This window comes from Ctenopharyngodon idella, chromosome 15 (genome assembly GCF_019924925.1).
Source record: "Ctenopharyngodon idella isolate HZGC_01 chromosome 15, HZGC01, whole genome shotgun sequence".
NCBI classification, from domain to species: domain Eukaryota; kingdom Metazoa; phylum Chordata; class Actinopteri; order Cypriniformes; family Xenocyprididae; genus Ctenopharyngodon; species Ctenopharyngodon idella.
The window spans coordinates 26,893,910-26,918,952 of NC_067234.1; the positions used below are offsets into that span (position 1 = coordinate 26,893,910).

Below are 25,043 nucleotides of genomic sequence, written 5' to 3' on the forward strand. Positions count from 1 at the left end.
ACAGAGAGTAAATGATAGATATGTGGGTGCTTTATGAGCAAATGCAGCCCTGGGCCCGTAATGAGCTGCAGTATGAGTTTGAATGAGTTCACTGCACAGAGCGACTTTAATGAAACAGTCTAATGACATCAGCTCGAGCAGGGAAAGATAAAGATGACATATTGTCCTATAATAATCAAAGTGAACTTCAGCGTTAATGTCAGGCTTGTGTTTTCAGGTCTCATTCTGTTGTTGACGCAGTTTCAAGGTGGCAGCCGGTGTGCAATCAGAAAGATGTCAGTGAAAGAAGTTTTTTTTTTTTTTTTTTTTTTTTTGCACTTGAAGATAGTCTTTGTTTTATCTTAGCAGGGTGTAACAACAACTTTCATCATGACATTTGCTGGTATGGTAGACTAAATAGTTCTAGTTTGTGATTTTCGCCAGATTTTTTTTTTTGTTTGTTTGTTTTTGATTTACTTTGCTGCACCATCTGAACATTTGTCTTCACATATTTGCATTTGTTAATCTTCAGTTTGAACAGACACCAAATGAATCGTATGAGTCATCATGGTTGTTTTTCATCAGTTTGAATGATTCATAAAATCATGCCACTTCAGATGAGTAAAATTTGAGTAGAAAGAAAGCTAGTGGGACTAGTGGTACATGATTTGTGATGTCCAAAATTAAACTTTTATGCTGTAATCCTTTTTTGTATGTTCAAATAAACTCCCACTCAAAGGATAAAAAATGTCTTTTCAGATTTTTCAGTCCAAAAACTTCCACCTGATTATATGGAAAGGCTTCCACTTATACAGCATTTCTTTTTTTAAGTATGTTAATGAATTTCAACATCTGCATTAGTAATTAAACATATGGGAACTGTGATTTTTTTTCTGTAGAGTTTTAGTGAAAGTCATTTAAATTTTCTCATTTATTGAAGCAGCCACGCTTGGCAGTGCCTTAGTGACTATGCCCAACCCTTGCCAATGGAGCTATATTTGGAAAGAGACCTAGAGTATGTGTGTGCATTTGTGAGCGGCACTTGTGAAAATGAGCTGTAAATGTAGTCCTCAGGAGTGTCGTGATAACCGCGATCAGTTCTCCTCATGTCCTGAATGAGATCCATGGAGCCAATGCTGTTGCTTGCTGATGAAGCATAAACCAGCTAAATTATGAGAGACTAAGACCGAATCTATTTACATGAACACGTGCTTGATGTGGCGAGCAGAATCCGTGTCACAACATTGACAATCTGTTTAATTAACAAGGATTGACGTAAAACCATAATGGGATGTTTGCTACAGTCATAAGGCTTCTAATCACCACATGTAATCCATCTGCTTGAGGTTGAAGCTGTAAATGTCCACATTTCTGCACCGCCCACACTGGTGCCCTTATGTTGCATTTTATATCGCTGTTGTCTTTTTAAACAGGCTGCACTATGACACCTACGTTTCTGAAATTACCCATCTGGTGAGCTTTGTCTTCCTGGAGCATATCTCAAAGTTCCCCAGGCTGGAAAGTCAAAGTGATACAGACTTTAGTTTAAGCTGTCAGCCCATCCGAAAGAAGGCTGTATTTACACAGCACACAGCAGCTCTCATAGTCTCAGAAAATGCAGATATCTTGTGACATCGTTATCCTAATTGATTTTTGTTGATGCCTGACATCTGGTGACACCTATGGCAGTTGTTCTCAATTGGTTTCTGGATCAGGACTACAATCGACCATCAATAGTGATATAGTTTTTTCTAGTTCTTGAATATCCAACACCATTTTCATAAATGCTTTATACAGCCATTCATTTTCTAGTGGAGAAACAGTAGATTGAAATAAGAAATGACACTTTAGATCAACAAGGTTGTAAAAAATATATTCAATTAAGTAAATTATTATTGTGCAAATCATTAAATTGTAACAAATGTAGGGTTGCAAAATTCCGGGAACTTTTAACGATGGAAACTTTCCATGGGAATTAATGGGAATTTATAGGAATTTATTGGAATTAATGGGAATTAAAGGGAACAAATGGAAAATTTGCAAAATTGCAGGTTAGCCTATAACAGGGAAGCATATAATCTTGGTTAAAACAACCAGATTTAATGCAAATTCTGTTGAATTTCTACCCTGCACATTCCTCAAATCACATGCACACAGCACACTACTTCACAGACGTTGAGTGGCGACCCAACATGGTACCAAAAAAAGCTCACAAAATGTCTTAAAATCATTTCATTGTATTCATTTAATATTATTTATTTAATTTTATAGAGGCTATATGAAATAATTGTCATGTATTAATTACTTTTTAAGCCTGTCCATGTTGCTAACTTGACTAGATTCTTCCAAAGATGAATTTGCCATGCCAGAATACTGTACTTTAATTGGATGTACGGCCCTTGACATCAACATTTTCTACTTCCTTTGGTATGCCTGTTTTATTATTAACTAGCTTTGTATAATAAGGTAGTTAGTTGGACTTTACTATTTGCATTAAGCATTTTTTGTTTTCCCTGCTGTCCACGATCCTGTCGGAATAGACTTACCAGTTGCGAACCACTGAATTAGTGAGTGTTACTTTGGGTGCTACAACACTGCTGTTTTCCCATGTGGCCTTTCTCAGGGTTGCGCGCCTGTGGTTGGAGGTGGCTGATGCTGATGGCCCAGCTGCTGCCTGTGTCTGATTTAAGGCCCCGGCTTCAGGAAATGGCTGCTCATGAGTCCAGGCACGTCACAGTCTCCAGACCAGAGGAAGTTCACTGCTATTCACCACTGATGCCTAAATGAGACTCTTCTGTCCTGTGATGGCTCTGGCACACACACCTCACTCTCTCTCTTTCACAATGTCAGATAACAGCACTTCCTTTTCTGAGACACTTCATTCTTATCATTTCCTGCTCCAGCTCTGTGATGAATCACTGTTTTTTCTGGTTAGAGGCCCAGCAAACGAATTCTTCTTCTCTGGCTCCATATACTTTGGCCTTTCATTTTCTTTCTCTTGTTTAGGAGTAAATTTCTTGTGTCTTTTAATGAAAATGTGCTCTCAAAGAGTGACACAATGCACAAAAAGGTCCAAGGGTTATATAATTTATCATCAAATTTGATTAAGCTGCAGGTGGGGAATGATTAATGAATGTCATCACATAATTCTATCTGTCTATCTATCTGTCTATCTGTCTATCTGTCTGTCTGTGTCTGCCTGTCTGTCTGTCTGTCTGTCTGTGTCTGCCTGTCTGTCAGTCAGTCTGTTGTTCTATCTGTTGTTCTGTCTGTCATTCTATCTATCTGTCATTCTATCATTTCTAAAAAGTGTTTCTTGTCCAAATACGTATTTAGGGCTGTCATGATTCCTCGATTAAATCTGAGTACTCGATTTAAAAAAACAAAACAAAACGTGTAACCGGCAAATTACAGGCTATTAAAGCTATTGTTTGCTTACGTCTAATTTTAGTACCATAAAAAAAATAAAAATCTGATTACTTGATTAATAGTCAAAATTACTCCATTACCAAAGTAATTGTTAGTGGCAGCCCTATACGTACTTTTCGGTTAAGTGGCCATGCAAAAAAATTGGGTGACTATTCATTATCACAAATAATCACCCTGTCTGGGTTTATTTTGCAGTGATGACCAACTGACTGTACATTATCCCCTACATATATTAGAGATGTCAGAGGTACTTGAACCAACTGTTGTTTTATGTAGAAACTTGACAAAAAGTTCTCTATATAATGAAGGAGCACCAGGCAGCGCTTCAAGAAATTCAGTTTTAGCTGACGTCGACAAAAGTCAAAATAAATGAGAAACATTGTTAAAAGATAGTATATTGCAATCACAGACATTCCTACAGGAAGAGTCCCCTGAGTTAGCTGAACATGAGTTCTCCTATAGTTTTTTTATAATGCTTTTTTTGTGAATTCAATGCAATCTTACCTATAGGGCAGTAGTAGTCCCATCCAAATGGGTCTATAGACAGAATTCTATTGTTTTCCACTGACTGAGACATTTTACTTCACTATTCAATATGTCATGACAAGTTGCAGATGTCAGGTGAAGTGCTGTTCCAAATACTCCCTGTACGCAGCAAAATTAGGTGTGCACGCCCAGAAGTGCTGAGCTATTGCTTTTCGAAATTGATCTGTGCTAACTGGCCAGCCTCTCCATCTCTGCCTGTCTCTGTTACTCTCTTCTCTGTTCCATTCAATCCAGTAGTTCATCAGACGGTCCCGCACTGCGTCTGCGCATTACCAGCATGACATCACAGTTTCTGATCCTCGTGGCGTGTTTGAGTTGATGACCATGTTTGTGCATTGTAGCATTCGCTTCTCTTTGTGTCAGGTAACACATTCAGTCACATCCACCTGGGGAGGACGACAGGCTTTAAGAGACGGACGATGAATTCCAATGGCTTTATCGGTCCCCTGCAGCTGGCTTTGGCTTTTTCCACCGTATGGTCTCCTCCCACAGCACATTGCATATGCCTTTTCAATTGGGGTCATGGCTCAGGCTGATAGCGAACTGTATTCCTTCCTAACTGGAGGGCTCCCTGCGCCGGCCGTCAATCTGGCAGTGCGCAGCAGATTGGCTGGTGGTCTCGCTGCGGCTCAGGATTCATTCCACTGGCTTATATTGTGTCATTCTATGAATTAACAATGAAGATTGATGACACCGCCACACAACAGTAACAATCAGTCCAGGCTTTGAATATGACTCGGATTTCATTTATTGTGCACATGTGGAGCGTGTGCGTCAGAGGTAATCGTGTGTATAGGATATGTACTGTGGAATTGAAGTTGGAAGCAAAATGCTTTTACCAACTCATTTGTATCTTATCTAAGAGTGATGCTCTATTCAGAATTTTTTTTTTTTTTTTTTTTGTATGTTTCATTTTGGACTTTTCTGTGCTTTTTATTTTGACAGGAGTGTGGCGAGGAGATGGGACATTTTTTGGTGAGAGATCGGAGGAATGAGAATTGAGATTTACACGATGTGCCGATTAATCTACTTAATCGCAAATTTATTGTACATTAAATATGCCTGAGAAATTATCCCCAAAAGATCATTTAAAGTCATTATTGTGTAAAGCATCAAATAGACATTACAAAACATAGATTCAGAAAGAAATATTTTATTTAATTCAACATAGAATTTATGACACAAACTTTTGGACCATGAGGCTGAGTAAATGATGACTGAATTTTATTTTTTTTGTGAACTATATCTTTTTTTTTTTTTTTTTTTTTTTTTAATCAATATGGCCAACTGATGTTTTCTTAGAGAAGTTAATTTACTGAAGGCTACCAAAAAAGCTAGCTTACTAAGTTTAAAATTAATTCACAATATGTGCACATTTATTATTAAGGTGGGGGGCAACGCGTCACGCAGGCACAATAGCGCTGTATGACAGATGTATCACTTTTATTTCGTTTTTCCTTTTTTATTCAAAATATTCACAAACTTGTTAACTATAGCCTATCATGAACTATTGGCTATATAGGCGCTGAGCACCTATATGGACAAATATGAGAAAAAAATGGGAAAAAAAAAACTCTCTCACTCTTAGAAAAATGAACTTTCCTGTCCTGTCAGACGTTATACTGTGCTCAAGCGCGCACTCTTCAGTTGCGACCAAATGTGGAGGTGTGCACTGTATACTGTAAAAGAGCAAATGAAATTTTGAGCATGCACTGTCGTAGTTACGTTGTCAATTAGTAAGTCATGAAATTCCCAATAAATTACCTAACTAGTACATCGTGTGTTAACTGGGAAGGATTTGCATGCAGGTATGATGTTCATTCTATTCATCAGGATTTATTAACAGTTCATGTTAGTATTGTGTATTTACCATGGTAACTGTATTTTCTGTAACCTTAACCCAAAATACCACTTTAATTTCACTGGGCTATTTTTCTTTATTTTTGATGATTGTTGTGGTGGCTCATACCAACTTACTAACTTTATTGTATTATGAAAAACTAATTTGAGACTGCTATTTAATAGCCTTAGCTTTTGTTTATTCATCAGTGTTAGTGATATTATTACAATTTATGTGTATGTTAGGTAAAGTGGGACGGTACTTGTGTGTTAACCATTCTTGAGAAATAAATTTGCTTGGTTCAGATTTCAAAAAATTTAGGTTGCGGCTTAGTGACCATAGGAAAATATGGGTCCCATGGCAAAACCAGTTGAGAAACCATGCTCTAGTAGTACTTTAATATTTGACATAAAATAAATGATTTTCCAGATAACATTTTAATATTTTTTGGACTTTAGTACAATGGCAATATAAAATTCAGTTGTTTAATTTTGCGAACAATGTTGTTTTTATATTGTTATGTTGACCATTTTTCCACACAGAAGTCATTATATGCAAAAATACATTTAGCTGCCTTTATGTTTTTAGATCACATGGGATTCATCACATTAGGGAGTCCTTGGCAGTAAGAAGTTTAAAAATCTCTGATGTAGACTGCTAGGCCACAGCTTCAGTCATTTTTAATCAATTTTACAACTATATTACATGCTGCAAAGTTATTTTATTTGTTCCTTTTTTCCCACCATGGCTGTGGAAGTGTGCGTATGTGTTTTGGAGGAAAAACTTAATTGCCTGGTTAAAGTAAGATGTCAGTACTGTTTCTGACAACTGTGAATGAGGCAAAATCAAAACATGCCAGCCATGAGGCAAAAACCTAAATGTGGAGAAGCAGCAGAGGTGTCTGTCTGGCCCTCTTCAAATTCAGCCCTGCTATAAACGTGTGAGTGAACACCTGTGTCGGCTGGGAAACTCATTAGAGGGTGGAGTGTCTCTGGGATTACAGATGTAGCAATTATTTTTGACTGTGCATTCATTAGTATTACTGCTAGGCATTAAACAAAGACAGCATTATAATGTATTTGCATTTTTATGTTACTACTGTGTCTGCAAAGGCTCTTGTTTTATTTCTTTGTTTGTTTATTGTGATATTTACCAGTAACTTTTGAAGACTTTCAAAAGTGAGAAAGAAGTAAAATCTAGAAACTGGGTTATGATTCATATTCATACACAGTCGTGTGTGTGTGTAGGAAACATCTCAGGTTACATATGTAACCATAGTTCCCTGAGATAGGGAACGAGACGCAAAATGCCGTACTTACAAAATGCCTGTCTGTGTGAAACTGTGGCACACTAGGACGAGAGCACTGAAGAGCCTGACCAGAGACCTCGTAGGCAAGTGAAATAGCCTCGACTATCCACTTACTTACTGTATGTTTGGACGCAGGGTGACCCCTGTTATGCGGTCCAAAACACACAAATAGTTGATCCGCTTTCCTCCACAGGGCAGCTCTGTGGACGTATGTGTCTAATGCTCGCACTAGACACAAAAGCTTAAACTTTTCCTGGTCTGGGTTCAAGAACGGAGGAGGACAGAAGGCCTGCAGCACTATAGGCCGAGGAACATTGGTCAGAACCTTAGGGATATAACCCGGTTTAGGGTAAAGGAACGCTTTGACCATCCCTGGTGCAAACTCAAGGCAGGTTGGGGATACAGAAAGGGCCTGAAGGTCTCCTACTCTCTTAAGGGAAGAAATGGCAAGAAGGAAAACAGTTTTCAGTGTCAAACTTTTCTGAGACGGATTCAAGTGGCTCAAACGGAGCTGTAGATAAACCTTCTAAAACAATAGCCAAATCCCAAGCAGGGACCCTAGTGCATGTTGCAGGCCTCATCCTCTGGGTGCCATGAAGGAAACAAGTCATCAATGGGTTTTTCCCCACAGTGGTACCATCCACAGGGGCATGGTAGGCAGAGATAGATGAAACTTACACTTTCAGTGTAGATGGGGTCAACCCGGATGAAAAACGACTTTGTAAGAACTCTAGCACTGTACCGATAGCGCAGTTGACTGGATCTAACTGTCGCTCATGACACCAAGAAGTGAAGAGTTTCCACTTGAAGGCATACAGTTTTCTTGTGGAAGGAGCTCTGGAGTGAAGAAAGGTCTCTACAACCTCAGTTGAGAGACCAGATTCTATGAGTTGGGCCCCCTCAGAAGCCAAACCCACAGGTTCCACATTTCTGGGTGGGGGTGAAATATCATGCCCTCCGCCTGAGATAGAAGGTCTCTCCTGATCGGAATCTTCCAAGGTGAGCCAACGAGGAGAGATACAAGGTCCAAGAACCATATCCGAGTCGGCCAGTAAGGCGCTAACAGCAGTAGACTTATCCCTTCCTGGCGAATTTTCTCCAGAACTCCTGAGAGCAGAACAATTGGGGGAAACGCATACAGATGTAGCCTCGGCCACATCTGTACCATGGCATCCAATCCCAGAGGAGCTGGATGTGTGAGTGAGAACCAAAGTGCACAGTGCGTCGTATCCTGAGACGCAAACAGATCCACTTCCGCTTGGCCATAAATCTCCCATATGAGCTTCACCACCTCGGGGTGAAGTCTCTATTCCCCTGGCCTCAGCCCCTGTCTCGACAGGATATCTGCTCCTATATTCTGGGTCCCCGGAATATAGATTGCTCTCAAGGAGAGCATCTACCCCAGGGACCACAGGAGGATCTGGTGCGCCAGTTTGCATAGTGGACGCGAACGCAGACCCCCCTGTCGATTTATGTAAGAGACCACCGACGTGTTGTCTGATCTTGATCATACGAAGTGGGTTCCCCCTCAGGGAAAACCTTTTGGTCCTGAGCCACCACTGTAAGTGTCTCATGTACAGCAGGCCAAAAGGTTTTATGTTGGACGCTGCTGCCATCAGACCCAGTAGTCTCTGAAACTGTTTTACAGTGAGTGACTGGACTAGTCTCAATTCTTTCACGACTGATAGAATAACAGCTATGCGAATGGGCGAGAGAACGGCCCGCATCGTCACTGAATCCCATACCACCCCAAGAAATCCTGAGGTTCGCTTTCGCCCCCGAAAGCGAACCTCAGGAATTTCCTGTGTTGTGGAAGGATGGAGATATGGAAGTATGCGTCTTTTAGATCTATTGTGACAAACCAGTCCTCGGACCTGATTTGCGTCACGATTTGACTCGGTGTCAACATCTTGAACTTCAGTTTTCTGACCGAACGATTTAGATGACGTAGATCTAATATGGATCTGACTGTCTGTCGGTTACAGGGACCTGTTCTATAGCCTCCTTTGCTAACAGGGTCTTTACTTCTTGTTACATAACCAGAGGCTGCGAGTGTGACGCAGTGTCTATTGACGCAGTGTCTTGTGAGCGCTGAAGCACAAACTCGCTGGAAACCGCTGTGCCCCGAAGCACCAAGGGTGGCGGGGTTGGCAGTATAATGAGGTGTACACCGTTCCACCCCACGGGGGGCTGCCCTCAGAGGTCTGACACCACTGGCGTCAGGACCTCTTTAGACCCGAAGCCTTCTTAGCCTGAAGAATGACCCTCAGATCAGTCTTCGGCTTCGAAGGCTTCGGTTGAGAGTGTTGTGCCAGTCCACCGTATCGTTGAGGTGGAGCACGAGATGCGACACTCTCTTTTTGCTGCGCTCGATATGAGGAGCTATACGGCTGCACTGCTCACGCCCAGCAGCCCCAGAGGATGGATGGCGGCGTGGTTGAATTTTTTTAAAAGCCTCCGCTTGCTTCTTGGTTTCTTGAAACCTCTCGATGACTGTATTAACGGAGTTGCCGAAGAGGCCAGAGAGTGCAAGCAGGGCGTCGAGGAGAAAAGCCCTCTCTGTTGCCACCAAGGCTGCCATAGACTGCCCTATTGCTCTGGCGGTCTCCTTGGTGGCCCTAAGAGATAAATCTGTGGCTCGACACAGTTCTCGAACTGCGTCAGGGCCAATCCCCTCCTCGCCATCCAAATCCCTCAGCAGATCGGCTTGATAAGCCTGCAGTATTGACAGTGTGCATACATGCACCAGCCTGACCTGCTGCCGTATACGCTTTTCCCACAAACCCAGATGAAGTTCTTAATGGTTTTGTGGGAAGCGTCGGGACCTTCAGGGACGATGTTGCACCAGGGGACAGATAACTCGCAAGCGTCTGTTCAACCCTGGGCATCGCCCCATAGCCATACTCTTTCAGCCCCCTTATATCAGAATAAACCTTAACTTGAGGGCTGAAAATACGTGTGGAGTATGGCTTTTTCCACGATGTAGATAACTCATTATGCAGATCAGGAAAGAAAGGAAGGCCCCGTGGTGAAGGTGTTGTGCTTGGTGTTAGAAAGCGCTCGTCTAGTTTGCTTTTTGGACGAGCGGCAGTTTTCACGGCTGGCCAATTGATGTTTAACTTAGACACAGCGCGAGTTATCACCTCCACCAGCTCCTCATATGCTGGGGAAAGAGATGGCGAATCATCTTCCCCCATTCCGACGCTCAACACATCCACTTGCTCAGAACTGGAGTGCTGAAACGACGGGCTTTCTCCCTGGGCGGAAAAAGCCGTGACGCAGCGTGAGTTCCCTCGAAACGGAAAGTATCTTATGCTCACCAAGGCTGCATTTATTTTATATTATTATTATTATTGAAAATAACTGTTTTCTACTTTTTCCTAAAATTCATTTATTTTTTCAAACTTTAGTGTCACATGATCCTTCAGAAATCATTCTGATATGCTGATTTGGTGCTAGAAACATTCAAAAAACATTCAAGAAACATTTCTTATTATTTTCAATGTTGAAAACAGTTGTGCTGCATAGTGTTTTTATGAAAACCTTGATGAATAGAATTCTGTGATGGATCAAAAGAACAGCATTTATTTGAAATAGAAATCACATATTAAATCTCTTTACTGTCACTTTTGATCAATTTCATAATTTTGCAATCTTATGCAGTCAATTAACATATATAGCAATTAACATATATTAACATATTTTTTTTTTTGTTTTCCTTTATACGATAAACAATATTAGTAGTGTTTAGTTACCTCTTGATGTTCAAAGTAAAACTTTGAAGCAGTAGTGAACCACTGTGTTAAAACGTGTTTTACAATCATTTGAGTAGTGTTACATTCCCCAAATTACCCCAGCAGAACGTATATGTCAAATAAAGCCGCATTGAATTTTGTCTAATCAGAAATTGCTGATTTCATTGAGACAATGCTAATGCGTTCTGCATGTTTGATAAGGAACAGGCAAATGTGATCTGTTAGATTAACTTTAATCTGCTCTAAATCCCCTTCAAGTGGAACAACAGCATGAATAGCAATGTATTATTCATTACAACAACAAGCCAGGATTTTTCCCCATTACAGCTATTACCTTAATTGCCTTCATACGAGTTTGCTTCTGAAGCCTAATGAACATATCTGTAAATTGAAAATGTTTGATTGGGGAAACAACATGTTTACTAGTCCGACAGTGAATGACATGTTCTTCAGTAGATAATACGGCTCCCCGGTCCCACCCCCAAGATATTTTAGGAGTGTTTCTGAAGCCCTTCAATCAGACCGCACATCTCCAGAACCTGCCACAGAGAATGAGAGCTGATTTCATCTCCAAACCTCAAAGACACTTTCCTTTCAAAGCACCATTTATGCCTGTCAAAGTATATTCATGCAGCTTTCTTTCATTTAACAGTACTGCTTGGCATCAAAAAAAGCCAATTGAACTGAAGCCATTTGATTTATGAAATGAAGTCTCTCCATCTACTAATCTGACTAAATGGACTAGCAAAATAAACATCCCAACTTATTCACTGAATAAATTCTTGATGGTCCCACGCAGCCAGAAGATTCTCCCCACGGTGGCGTGGACATGAATTTTCCTCCTCCTTGAATATCACAGCTTCATTACTTCTATAGTGTTGTATTATATGGTCTGCTTTCCCATCATCCCACACTGCTGTCTCCTCTCAAGCCCCTCAGCCATTGGCATAACTTTTTATCTTTTGTGAGTGCAGGGACAGTTGGGAAGCTTCATTGACTCTGATGTGTTTCCGCTGGTGGTTCGAGGTATAGAGGAAGTGAAATGGCGAGAGAGAGAGAGAGAGAGTCAGTCCCCAGTGCAGTTGTCTACAATGCTGAGTGGGAAGGTGGCACTGCGGGAACACTGAGCACACAGTCAAACTGTGTCACTGTCTCACTCCTGCCTGGGGAAAAAGGACATGCTTTATGCCTTCAATCTCCCTAAACTGTTTTCATGTGAGAATTTTCATTTGATGTATCAGATTGTGCGCACGGTCTCCCTGAAACTTCTGAATAGATCTGCACCTCTGATCTTTTTGCAGTTACGTAGAGACAAATTAGAACTTTTTTGACAGGGAAAGAACTTTGAAAATGGCGTTTTTTGGGAGGACAATTAGCATTCTACTTGGAGACCTGACAAAATGTGAAAGATTAAAGACAGTACCTCGGGATAAGGTGGTTTGTAAATGAAATTAGAGCTTTTTTGAATTTTAATGAGATTTTGTGATTCAGTGTGGACTAATGCTAACAAAAAAGTGGCAAAATGTGCCACAGCATTATCTTGAAGTGCCATCTACCAAATATCATAGTACGTGAATATGGTAATAAGTAACATGTAGCATGCATCAAAGTATGGTTAAATTATCTAGTAAGACAAGTTAGTTTTTGGTGGATTGCTAAAGCCTAACATTTGTCAAACTTGTTTTTACTTCAAAAGTTAGCATAACGTACATTCTTTGTGTTGGTATGGTTTGCCATATTGGTTAACAAGCCTGGCTGGTAACTGAAAGTTTATAGGTTCAATTAACATTATTATTATATATTAAACTTGAACAGTTATGGCAGCTATCTGATAAAATCAAATAAACATTGAATATGCAAAAAAAGGCTGGCCAGGTTCTGTATTTTTAGAGCAGTGAGTTGGATTGGATTACATGACTGTTTAAATATAAAGGCCTTTATCTGTCCATAGTTAGCATGTAGGTTTTAAGAGCTGGTATATAGAGTATAAACTTAGATACTCTGATTAAACGGGAGTGTTAAATGCAAGAGGGCACTTGCATAAGCTTTGCTCTCTAGTTATTCTAGTTATAACATCTCACAGGTGGGAGCTGTCGGGAATCCTCAGGTGGTTGTGATGCTAGTGTTAAATGATTGGGTCATCATTAGGAACATTTTTAATCCTCATCTGAGAAAGGGCAATATTAACATGCAGTGAGGTTACATTAATGTTCATCTTGTAAATGACATTTACTTTCTCATTTAGCTTAAAATTAACTGGCAATATTGCGCAGTGGCATGTTTAGAATGCTAATGAGCTAATGAGATTTCTCTGTTGAGGACAAGTAACAAATTCATTTAGATCCACACACTATTCACAAATAAGATGCGACTTTGACATGTACTGCTTATTTTACGGCAGTGAGATTTAAGGTCGCATGTTGCCCCTCACAACACAGTTGAATGGCAGACAGATAAAATATGCACAAAAATATCAGAGCTAGAAAATGTCATGCCGATGCAGTGGAGAGGGAAAAAAGATTAAGCAAGGACAATTTGAAAGCAAAAGCTACGTATAAATAGCAAGGAAATTAAATAATAAATTGTACTATTACTCAGCCTTGCTTATATGCCAGACTTTCTCCGGATGCTAAATTTAAAGTGTTTTTTCTCCAGCATTGATTGTGGAAGGTCATTTTAAGTTACAGAATACATGTATTTGTGGTTATGTAACAACTCCATGTAAGTGAAAGATTTAACAGACTTGTGAAGTATTTGCATTGCTTGATTGCAGTACATGCCAGATTCTTTTCAGGGCGGTAATCCAATTTGATTGTGCCAAGTATTTCAAGAGATAGTCGTGTCAGCATTTACTCATGTTGTTCCAAACAAGTATGCCCTATTTTTTTTTTTCTGTGCGCCAAAAAAAGATAAATTGTGGGATCTTTCTTTTCAAATTCCAAACAGAAGAAAACCTTGGACAACTGCACTATTTTTATAATACTTTATTTTATTTATTTATTTGTTATACAACATATCTGCATTTTTATAAATTAATTTTAAATAATTTATATATATATATATATATATATATATATATATTTATTTTATTTTATTTATTTATTTATTTTTTTTTACAAATAATATAACTCATGTATTATTTATTACTTTATGGTTTGGATGGTATATTATGCAGCTTTTTTGTCCTTTTTGGAGCCTAAACGCCGGGGTGTACTTCATTTTCCATGTTCCGCTCCATCTCGCGCACTGCTGAATTGCTGTTGTATGACGAGAGCTTTGTAAGATTCACATTGATACTTCATATGCATTGGCATACCTGATTCACTGTCTCTTCCAACAGGTCCGTCCCCCAGCGTTTGGTGGGTTTAGGTGGAGTGGACTAGACTCTGTGATGTGGAGTGCTGCTCTGGATCTGAGTGCCCACTACTAGACCAACAACTTCCTGCGCCTCAAGATGGATTAGAGCTTCACGCCTCCGGAGATCAAAGGTATGAGATATATAGTAATGAGCTTCCACTATGCTCCCTCCAATCAGACCTGCTGTAGTGTTAAAGCCGTGTTCGTGTTTGTCTTGAATGCACCGTGGATGGCTATTACTGTCCGTTGAATATTTATGAATGTGCCGGAGAGGTGAAGGAGTGTTTGATGTGCTTAATTGTACCACAGACATTACTTTTTTTAAGGCTCGGAAACAATGATGGACTGCAAACAACACTTGTCCGCTTCAGCACTTTGCATTTTATTTGGAAACCTGCCATGTTGTGCACGCAGAGCCATATGAGCTGGCCAGAATTATTGTGATTATAAATGTAGCACAGATTTATTGCTTGAGGTGAAAGAGTGAAAAAGAGAGAGAGAGGAGAACAAAGCTGCCTTGAGTCACAAAGTTCTCCAGTAACCATGGCAGCCAGTTTTTGACATGCATATCTGTCAGATAGTTGTCTTATTTTTCAGTTGTTTTATATGTGTACCTAATACATACTTAATTAACCATTAAAATGCAGAACCCAATACAAGATAAATCAAAACTTCTCTTTACAGTTTGGCTTTTAATTCATTTCAGTTGCTTGAAAATGAGGTTTAGGAGATTGTTGGTGTTGTACAAAAGGGGGTTATTGGACATGTCGGCGATTTATTGGAAAATGGAAGCTCACAGAGGGAATATGAGAGAAGGGCTGGGATCATTCCGTGGCCTCGCATATGTCCCACTGTGCTCAGTAAAGAGAGGGAACTTCAAAGAACTTGTATGTGCCATGTTCTCACTTGCAGTGATTGTATCACTGGAGGACACAGAGTGGCTGTGTTTTTGGTCGCAAACTGATTTTTTGTTTGGACTGTATACAGTACAGTATATTGCTACAATATTTGTTTTGTTTGATATTAGTTTTTGTTTTTTAAATTAATCTGTAACATGGGTTGATATTGGATATTTAATTTCATTCTTTTTTACATTTAGATTAACTATTGTCTTCTAATGCTCACTTTTAATTTTTTTTTTTTTTAATTATATAAAACAATCTGATTTTGTCATAGTGTTTTTTTTAAAGGAATAGTTCATCCAAAAATGAAAATTCTGTCATCATTTACTAGCCATTAGGTTCTAAACCTGTTTCTAAACCTGTTGTTCTCAACCTGTTTGGCTTTCTGTCTTCTGTGGAACACAAAAAAGATTAAGAATGTTGGTAACCAAACAGTTAACACTCAAACAGTTAAGACTCATTTGACTAATTTCTTACAGTACCTTCTTGGTAACACTTTACAATAAGGTTTCATTTGTTAACATTAGTTAACTATATTAGTTAACATGAACTAACAATGAAAAATACTTCTAAATTATTATTAAATTGTTGAACATTAATACATTATTGAACTAATACATTATTAAAAATTTTTTATTTTATTTTATTAAAAAAAGTTGTATCTGATAATATTATTCATTGGACCTGTGCTGAAATGAACCAACAATAAACAGTTGTATTTTTATCAACTACGATTAACGAAGACTAACAATAAGTAATACATTTGTTACAATATGTTAGTTAATGCACTAACGTTAACTAATAAGACCTTATTGTGAAGTGTCACTGTTGTATCTGTTAACATTAGTTAGTTCATCCAAAAATAAAAATTCTGTCATTAATTATTCATCCTTGTGTCATTCCAAACCCATAAGACTTTCGTTAATCTTCGGAACACAAATGAAGATATTTTTTATATAGACTGTCAATTGAGGGACAGAAATCTCTCAGATTTCATTAAAAATATCTTCATTTGTGTTTTGAAGATAAACAAAAGTAGTATGGGTTTGCAACGACATGAGGGTGAGTAATTGATGAAATTTTTTCATTTTTGGGCGAACTAACCCTTTAATGCACTGATATGAACTAATATGAACAAACAATTAAGAATTGTATGTGAATTACCTAACATTAACAAAAATCATTAAATGCTATAAAAGTATATTTCTATACTATAAATGTAGCTAATGCATTAACTAACATTAACAAATGAGACCTTATTGTAAAGTATTACTATCTTGTTACTGTTACTGAGAGCTTCAATAGTGATATGATGCATCGTTTCACCACTGCCTGGAATGGACTGCTATATCTACTGCGGGCTGCTCTTTGTGTAAATGTCATTATTGAATATAACTTTCGAAAATGCATCGTTAGCTAGTAATGGCAACACCTCATAAAGCAGTGCCAAGGCAAAACATAATTGGCTTCTCACTTGAGAAAGCTGGTCAGCCCTTGCAAGACTGGAAAATAATTGCTGCCTTGTGGTTTCCAATGCAACTAACTGTTTCTTTGTATGCTTAAATGGGTACTTCAATTTGTTAATTTTTTGATCTGACACATAAGTCACATAATAAACTATGTATATTATATTCATAGTTACAACTACAAAACAAATGGTCTCAGCTGTTGAAGGCAGCATATGTACTTTATGGGCCTGTTTACACCGGGTAATAACATGCATCTCAAATGTGTCTCCTGTGATTGGTTGTGCAGGGATTTTGAAGGGAAGGTCTCTGTTTTTTTTTTGTTTTTTTTAAAAGCTGCATGCATCCGACTAAATTTACATCCTTTGTATTGACACAACAGGACGTATCAGCAATTACACTACGTCCTGTATGGAATGTGTGAATGCGTTTTTGACTAACTCTGAACTGAATGTTTTGTTTTTTTTCCTCAATCTAGTACTGGGTGATAAATTCACATTTATCACCCAGTACTTTAATGAGAAAAAACAAAACAAAACTACTGTATATGAGGGCGGACTAGAACCCAGAACCTTCGGCTTCTACCGCCAGACCAACTTCATATTTTATTATAGTAGATGTAAGAGTTCTGTGTCATCAAATTAAACTCAGTGTGCTATTGAAATTGATTTCTGGACATTGTAATGTTATTATTATTAATTTTTTTTTTGTACAAACACACACACACACACACACACGCACACACACACACACACACACACACACTCACTCACTCACTCACTCACTCACTCACTCACTCACTCACTCACTCACTCACTCACTCACTCCCTCCTGTCCCACCCACATTTTACAACAAACTTAAGCCATTGCTGTCGATATAAAATGAAGCAATATTCTGAATATCGTGATGACTGTGATGTATTGTGATTTTTTTTTTTTTCAGTTGGTGTCTGTAAATGACAATAACCATAAATATAATTGTTAAATATAATTTCTCTTTGTGTTCATTTAACGAAAGCTGCCTTGATTATTACTGATTTTGGTTTAATAACATACTGTAGAGCAATTGTCACATGTTCACCCTGTTTGGAGTTCTGTGTTGTACCATTTCCCGCCACTAGTCTGTCACCATAGTTACTGATCACCTTCATTATCACTACCAGCTGTGTTCAGTTACCCACCTCGTTTGTCTGTGTATTTAAGTCTTGTGTTTTCAGTTCAGTATTGTCCGGTATCGTTCATTGTATGGTTGTGTTTCGTGTTTGCCATTTGTGGATTTCCTTGCCTGTGGATTTATTAAAGACTGTTATTCCTTCATCTTCCTCGTTGTGCGTTTGCTTACAACCATAGCTGTAACAGCAATTAAATATCAAGATATCAAATGTACATTACTGATCAAAAGTTTGCGATTATTTATTTATTTTTATTTTTTATTTTTTTTTAAAAGAAGTCCCTTATGTTCACCATGGCATGTCTTTGATCAGAAATACAATAAAATAGTAATATTGTGAAATATTATTATAATTTAAAATAAATGCTTCCTATTTGAATATATTGTAAAACTGTATTTTTTTTTTTTTTCTGTACTAGCAAAGCTGAATTAACAGCATAATTACTCCAGTCTTCAGTGTCACATGATCCTTCAGAAATCATACTAATATGCTGATTTGCTGCTCAATAAACATTTCAGGATTCTTTAATGAATAGAGAGTTCAAAAGAACAGCATTTATTTGAAATAGCAATCTTTTGTAACATTATAAATTTCTTTACTGTCAATTTTGAACAATTTAATGCATCTTTGTTGAATAAAAGTATCAATTTACCTACCCCAAACTTTTTAACAGTAGTATATATTGAATATTGTCAAATGAATATGGCTGTAATCCAATATTTTTGTTTCTGTGTAACCCAAAACAAATGCTAATGCTGTTAATGAATCAGAAACGGTGAATTTACCCTTGACCTCCACTGAGCAGTTGTGTCTTCGTGCTGATCTTCTTCCCTGTGGCTTGTCCACACTGGGCTGATCCTGTTTCACTCTGTTTTCATGCGGCTCCTGCACTGACGCAGTAAACACATGTTTGTGTGTGTGTGTTTTCGTGACCGTTGTCTCCCTCACAGCCACAGTTTCCCTTCGTCTTCACTTCTAGTCTGTGCACCTGAAAGCTTCAGATAAGCCTCACTGATGCTTGTCTGCTCAGGAGCAGATTACTTTGTAAACTGCTGGCACAGTGGAGAGGAAACAAGGGAAGGGAGGGAGGACTCGGCTGACCTGAGCAGGGTAAACGACTGCTGTGCTCTGGTAAAGGGTTGTGGTGTCTGTGAGCGCTGGGCATGTTTGCGATGCCCTATGTGGCCCGACAGTGACTGAGTTCACTGACTCTTCTTTAATGCTGTGAAATCAGCTCTTTTACTGCTGCCATCACACCTTTCCACAGCTGTTGGCTCTTTATGCCCCAAAAGGGTTGGCTTTATTGTTAGATCATTAAAGGCAAGAGAAAAAGAGAGGGAAAAAAAAGCTCAGTTCCAAAATCTAGTGAGCTGCCTTGCCACCTACTGCCAAAATATTGCACCTAAACTCACAATTTATTCAAATAGAATTTGAATACACTTGGTTTCTAAGCTAACAGCACAATATTTCTTAAACATGTAAATACCGAATATATTTTTTTCCTCACCACCACTCTCTGTTCTGCGATAGAATACACAATGCTGTCATATGTTTTAGATAAAATGAGGTGTCTTGGGCATCATAATTTAAAAAAAGGTAACATTTACTGAATTTACATTTATTGTTTGTTCTGCTATGATAAAGGTCAGAGAGTAAACTTGATTTTTTTTTTTTTTTTTTAATATATTAATTTTATTTAATTGCAAACCATTTGCATATGGTTTTGTAGTGTATTGCAAACCATTTGCATATAGTTTTGTAAATATATTTACTGTTCAGTATTTTTTTGAATAAATAAATACTTTTATTCAGCCAGACTTTCTATTGATCAAAGAATCCTGTAAAAAATGCATCACAGTTTTCACAACAATATTAAGCAGCAACTGTTTTCAACATTAATAATAATATATGCTTCTTGAGCATCAAATCAGCATATTAGAAAGATTTCTGAAGGATCATGTGATGTTCTTTGCCATTAGGAATAAACAACATTTTAAATACACTAAAATAGAAAACTTGTTTCAAATTGCAATAATAGTTATTAATTATTCATTATTAAATGAGCAATTTTTTGTGTGAAAGTGATGCACAAATCAATTTGAATGGCATTAAACACTACTTTAATAAATCTGCTATTGTTGTTGTTGGTGTCTGACTAGGGTCGACACGTGGGGTGATGACATCATCGTTTCACAAAATATACGGATTAGCTGTACACACTAAAACGCAAGGGCGTCATTTTCAGATTTATCCACTCTGGGACCCGGTTTCAAAAAATATCAGTTTCACCTTCTGAGAACGCCGCATCCGTCTGGACGAAATGCCTATATGATACAAAAGTTTTGCGTATACAGCTAAACTCGTCTCTGTGTGGACGGACCCTTAGAAGGCATTATAATTAATCCATCTATATTTTTTTCTGTCTAAATAATCTGTCTACATTTTTGCCCATGTTGCCTTAAATTCCTCCCTTTGTAAGTTGCATACGGAACTAAAGTCAGCTTGTGTGCATGTGACACATTTATCCTTTGAGGCTCTGCTAAAGTTTCTTTTTTTTGGGCCGCACTCGGACTTTCATCTTCACTGGCACCTCATCTGTTGGGTCGCATTGGCATTCAGCAAGATTTGCTCTTGTTTGAGCATCAGTGTGTGCAAAGTTGTTCCAATATTTGTCTTTCTAGTTTTGAGAATGTCCAGCTGTTTTGTGGTATCAGAGGAATACAAACCATATAGGTCTGAGGGCCGACCTGTTCAAGTTTCTCACACATCACACATCGGTGGAGAAATTAAATTATTGGGTATGTTGTTTGTGTCTTTTGCAGAGGAAGTATATAGGCCCGGTCAGCCGTGCGTGGCAGTGTGGTTATGTGAGGATAAGGCAGATTCACTTACAGCTGTCCGTGCAGACAGCGCTCTCTAACACATCGTGTATGCACTTTGAATGCAGAAACACACCCCTATGCAATAAGCACAGATCCCGAATGAAACCTTCACCCCTAGCCGCTCAAAGGACAAATGGATACATGTACAGCACTTTAGTGATATTCAGGTGCTGTTTAAGAATTCAGTATGCAGAAACGTTTGAATTCAAGACCTTATCTGCCTCTTCTCCCACCTTTGAATGAGAGAGAGAGAATGTGGATTTTGAAAGTGAATGCTTTGTGCTTTGGCATCCCAAGGCTCAATCTATGAAAATTGTATAACTGAAGATGGTAATCTTATAGTCTTTCTTTCTGCTTTTACAAAGGTCAAAGATTAAACTTTTCTTTATAAAAGATTTTATTTTTATTTTGACAACCATAGTTTTTAACAGTAACAAAAATCTGTGTGCATATATGAAATAAGGGAAGCTTCACACTTTGTGTTTGCAAGATTGGCACTTCGATAATGCAAAGTGACAGTAAAATCACCTGAAAATCAACAATATCTACAGCACAAAACTCTTTATGAACGTGAAATTGACTTGATTAAAGAAAGTATAAAATGAGGTGTTTTTTGGTATGGACTGGAAACAGAGCTCTTCTTGCATGCATATTAACAGCAGATTTAGAAGATGAGTTGGCGACGAGGCCAGCTGTGTTGTTATGGCCTGGTGCTATAGTGCCAATCCAGAGGGTCTTAGTTGGCAGTGACAGTGTACCGTGAAGGTTGGCACTGGCGAACCGCACCACATGGCTTTGGTGCCGCCTATGTCATTCATTTCCAATTGGTCGAAGCCTTTCTCTAGATAAAAGTCCTGAATAGTGTAGCATATGGATGGTGAGAGGCAGCAGGCTGGAGAAAGAGTTGTTTCATCAATTGTGCATCTAATTGTTTTATGCAGAGAAACACATTAAGCTCAGAACTCTTAATTGAATAATGGATGTCCCCGCTTCACTGCAGCTATTTCACCGCTGCTCAAATCAACACTCGGTTAGCAAGACTACGGAATTTGAACTCGTCTTCTGCCTTTGTGTTTTACCTGCTTTCTGCCACGATCCAGAGCCGAGCTGTGTTAAGAAAGTCCGCTGTGAGCCGAGGCCACGTGAGTGACAGGCTCTTATCAGCGGGCCAGCTGGTTGATGAGTTCAGTGAGGGTCAGCGTGAATTAAAGAGCAGCTAATTAAAATGTCCGGGGTACAAGCCCGCCGCTGCTTCGTTTATCTCCTCATGCAGCCGCTGACGGAGATATGTGCTGCACATAAAGGAGGGCCGCAGTATAAATTCCAAGTTCAACAGCATCTGATAGCCGATGCATTGAACTCCCTCTACCGTTTGTGTGTTTCTGACTTAAATAATGCTGAAGTCTCATTGTCCACTGTTATGACCTTTCCCCCCTCCGTCTTATTCACAGGACGGGTAAGAGATGTGTTTTCAAGTGTTGTATCGCTTTGAAATAATTAGCCTTCTGATTCTCAGAATGTTTTTTGAGGTCCAGTTAACAAACTTCTGTTTTTTCTTCCCATCATTGACAACCTTCAGACATGAGGAATCATTATTTTTCTTCAGTTTCATTACTGAAAGTTGAAATGTAGGGCTGCACAATTAATCAAAATACAGCTGAAATCACAATATAATTAGGTTTCTGAAAGTAGAAATGTAGGACTGCACAATTAATCGAAATTAATAATCACCATAAAGCGATTTCGGTTTTAAGTAAATCACAGCCTTTACAATGTGATAAATATATGCATGTTTCGGAGGGAAGTGCAGCACTGTGTTGTTTTACACACGAACAGCTTATGATCTGGTATTTTCAGTGTCTAAGAACGGTTTGGGTCGCAGTATATGCTGCTCCACACAAACTGTTCTGAGTTTGTGTCGCTTAAAACATGCATTTTATATTACAATGAATGTAAGAATTCACTCCCAGTTGACTTGATGCTAAATTAACATTATAGAAATAGTTGTTGTTTGGCACTTTCTGCAGATAGCTTTTTTACATTTACCATTGATTCTGGGTCTTTACACACACCGCAGGTGAGCTGATGGTTGTCTCTTGTAAAAATCTTGGTTCTATAAGAGTTCTGTCTCATATCAGACTGTCATTACAAGTCTCTAGGAGGCAGTTGTTGGTAGTGAGGAGGAAGGAATGAGTCATTCTGGAACGGATGGTCCATTGTGATGTGAGGACTGCTAGAAAGAGTAATGAAACTCAGCCAAGCAGAGTTACTTTAATGTGAGGGATCTAATGGATGAAGAATTTGGCCAGTAGAGGTGTCAGTGAGCAGCCCTTTATATTAACACATACAGTACAAGTATGTCCATCTCTTTCCATGATGATTTCTTTTAACTTTCGCTTTGTTTTTATCTTTCACACAGATTTTAATTGTGAGTTCTGACATTTAAAAGGAACAGATGACTGATTGACTTTGACCAGTAAGCAATTATCTAGCAACCACATAGCATCACACTAAGGGTACGTTAACACTACAGTGATGTGCTAAAAACGTTCCCTGTTCACACGGATCTGCGATAACGATTAAAAATGCTGTATTATGCATGCCAGGCCAGTTCACGAGTTCACATGTACATATAATTAAATAGAGTAAAAGTTATGCGTATTTTGCGTGCTGTCCGGGGGGAGGGCTCCGGACTCGGGATTTTAGCCCGAACCCAGTGTACTCCCCCGGTTATAGATCTAGAAGTGGGGAGATGGGGTGGAGGAGGGATGCTGATAAACTGTCAACGAACAGAGGTAAGTCTGCTGTATTTATACCTCTTGTCATTGGTTGAGTTGATTAACTGAATGCTCTCCACTTGTGCTAATTAGTTTAATTATCTGAACCTGCTCCTCCTGAACTTTGTTAATAAAACACATCATTTGTTGGCAATGTCACTGTGTAAAGAAAAACTACTCGCTATAGACTGAACACGTAATACGCATGCACATGACGTCACCGTTTTCACAAATTCATGTTTTTGTAGTTTATGCAGAGACAATAACGTTATCGTTTTCAAAAACTTGCACTTTGAAACCCGTTTTCAAAGGTTTGCGTTTTCAGGCCTCCAAAAATGTTGTCATGTAAATGAATGGCCAAAATGCTTAAAAAGTTTTCCATTTTTAATTGAAAACAGTGTTGTGTAAATAGCCCCTGAAAAAAACTCCAAACTGTCATGGCAGCCTCCCCACAACCCCCTAACATCATGGCAGCAAATTTTTCAGGGAACCATGTGACTGTCTGGTACTCCAAGGGCACAAATGGATAGCTCTAATTTTACAGTGAACAAACTAGCTCAGGCTTCAAATAGATCATTTTACATCCCCTCTTAAAGTGTGATTACCTGCCACTTGCTTCAGAAATCCATAAATCTGGATTTGTTCCATTGCATTATGACTTGGCCGGTGTCCGAAGAGGGGTGGATCACAAAGCCAGAGGCGACAGGTGCAATAGCTCATGGAAGACAGGTCATGAAGTGAAGAAATGAGAGCGCCGTATCCCACAGCAGATGATCAGTCGTCAATAAGTTTACTGCACCCTGATGCTCCAGCCCTTCCCACCACTTTGCATGCACCTCCAGCTTCTCTTTTAACTCAAAAATACACTAGCAAGGGCAGAAGACGATCAGGCAAAAGAAGACTGGGTCTGTTTTTTTTTTTGTTTAAACACAATATTAGCTTCTCATTTTCTTAAGCTGCACCCACAACACCTTCCTTATCATCTGCTGTTAATGACTCGCATGAGAAATCTCGACGTGCAAAATGAAACCCCATGCGCTTGTGTTCTTCACCCGCCCTTCCACCCCGGCACTCGACGAAAGCTCATAACATGCATGACTTCTGTGGAGCCAAAATGCATTTTTCTCATTTTTAACCGAAACGTCCCTTCCTATCTCTGCTGCAATGATCAAATACCTTTATGTCTTCCATATTCTTTCGTTCACATTATCAAATTGAGTAAGTCAATCTAATAGGCACATGGGGAAGTGTGGTGACACTGCAATCAGATTAGAGGCGCAGCAGGGAGTGGAACCGGAGAATCTAATATTGCTTTGTGTGGAGCGTTCAGGGCCCGGGTAATGCATCTCTCAGAGACCCGTGGCCCAGATGAGAGACGTGCCAGCCTGCAGAGCTGCAGTGTCCTTGGAGGAGAAGTTTTCTGCGTAACACAGAATAAGATGTATCCTGCAAATACGCCATGCTGGTATGTTTCAGGCATTGGTCTGTTGGGAAAGACAGTTCATAACGGCAGATTCAGATTTATTATGTTATTAACACGTAGCATGTAGGAGACCATAGAAGACGGAGCTATTTCCCTTTTAGTATTGGAGCCATAAATTCAGACTTCTTCATAAAGCAGAAATGTCA

The 25,043-nt window shown here is 38.9% G+C and overlaps 1 protein-coding gene across 2 annotated transcripts in view; it reads left to right on the plus strand.

Annotated features, from left to right (window-relative positions):
- grik4 (glutamate receptor, ionotropic, kainate 4) overlaps positions 1–25,043 on the plus strand; it is a 329,903-nt gene that overhangs the window by 82,576 nt on the left and 222,284 nt on the right. For both annotated transcript variants that reach the window (XM_051861113.1, XM_051861111.1), the window contains one exon: positions 14,199–14,346. The gene's annotated coding sequence lies outside the window, so the exon portion shown is untranslated. The remainder of the gene's footprint in view (positions 1–14,198; positions 14,347–25,043) is intronic.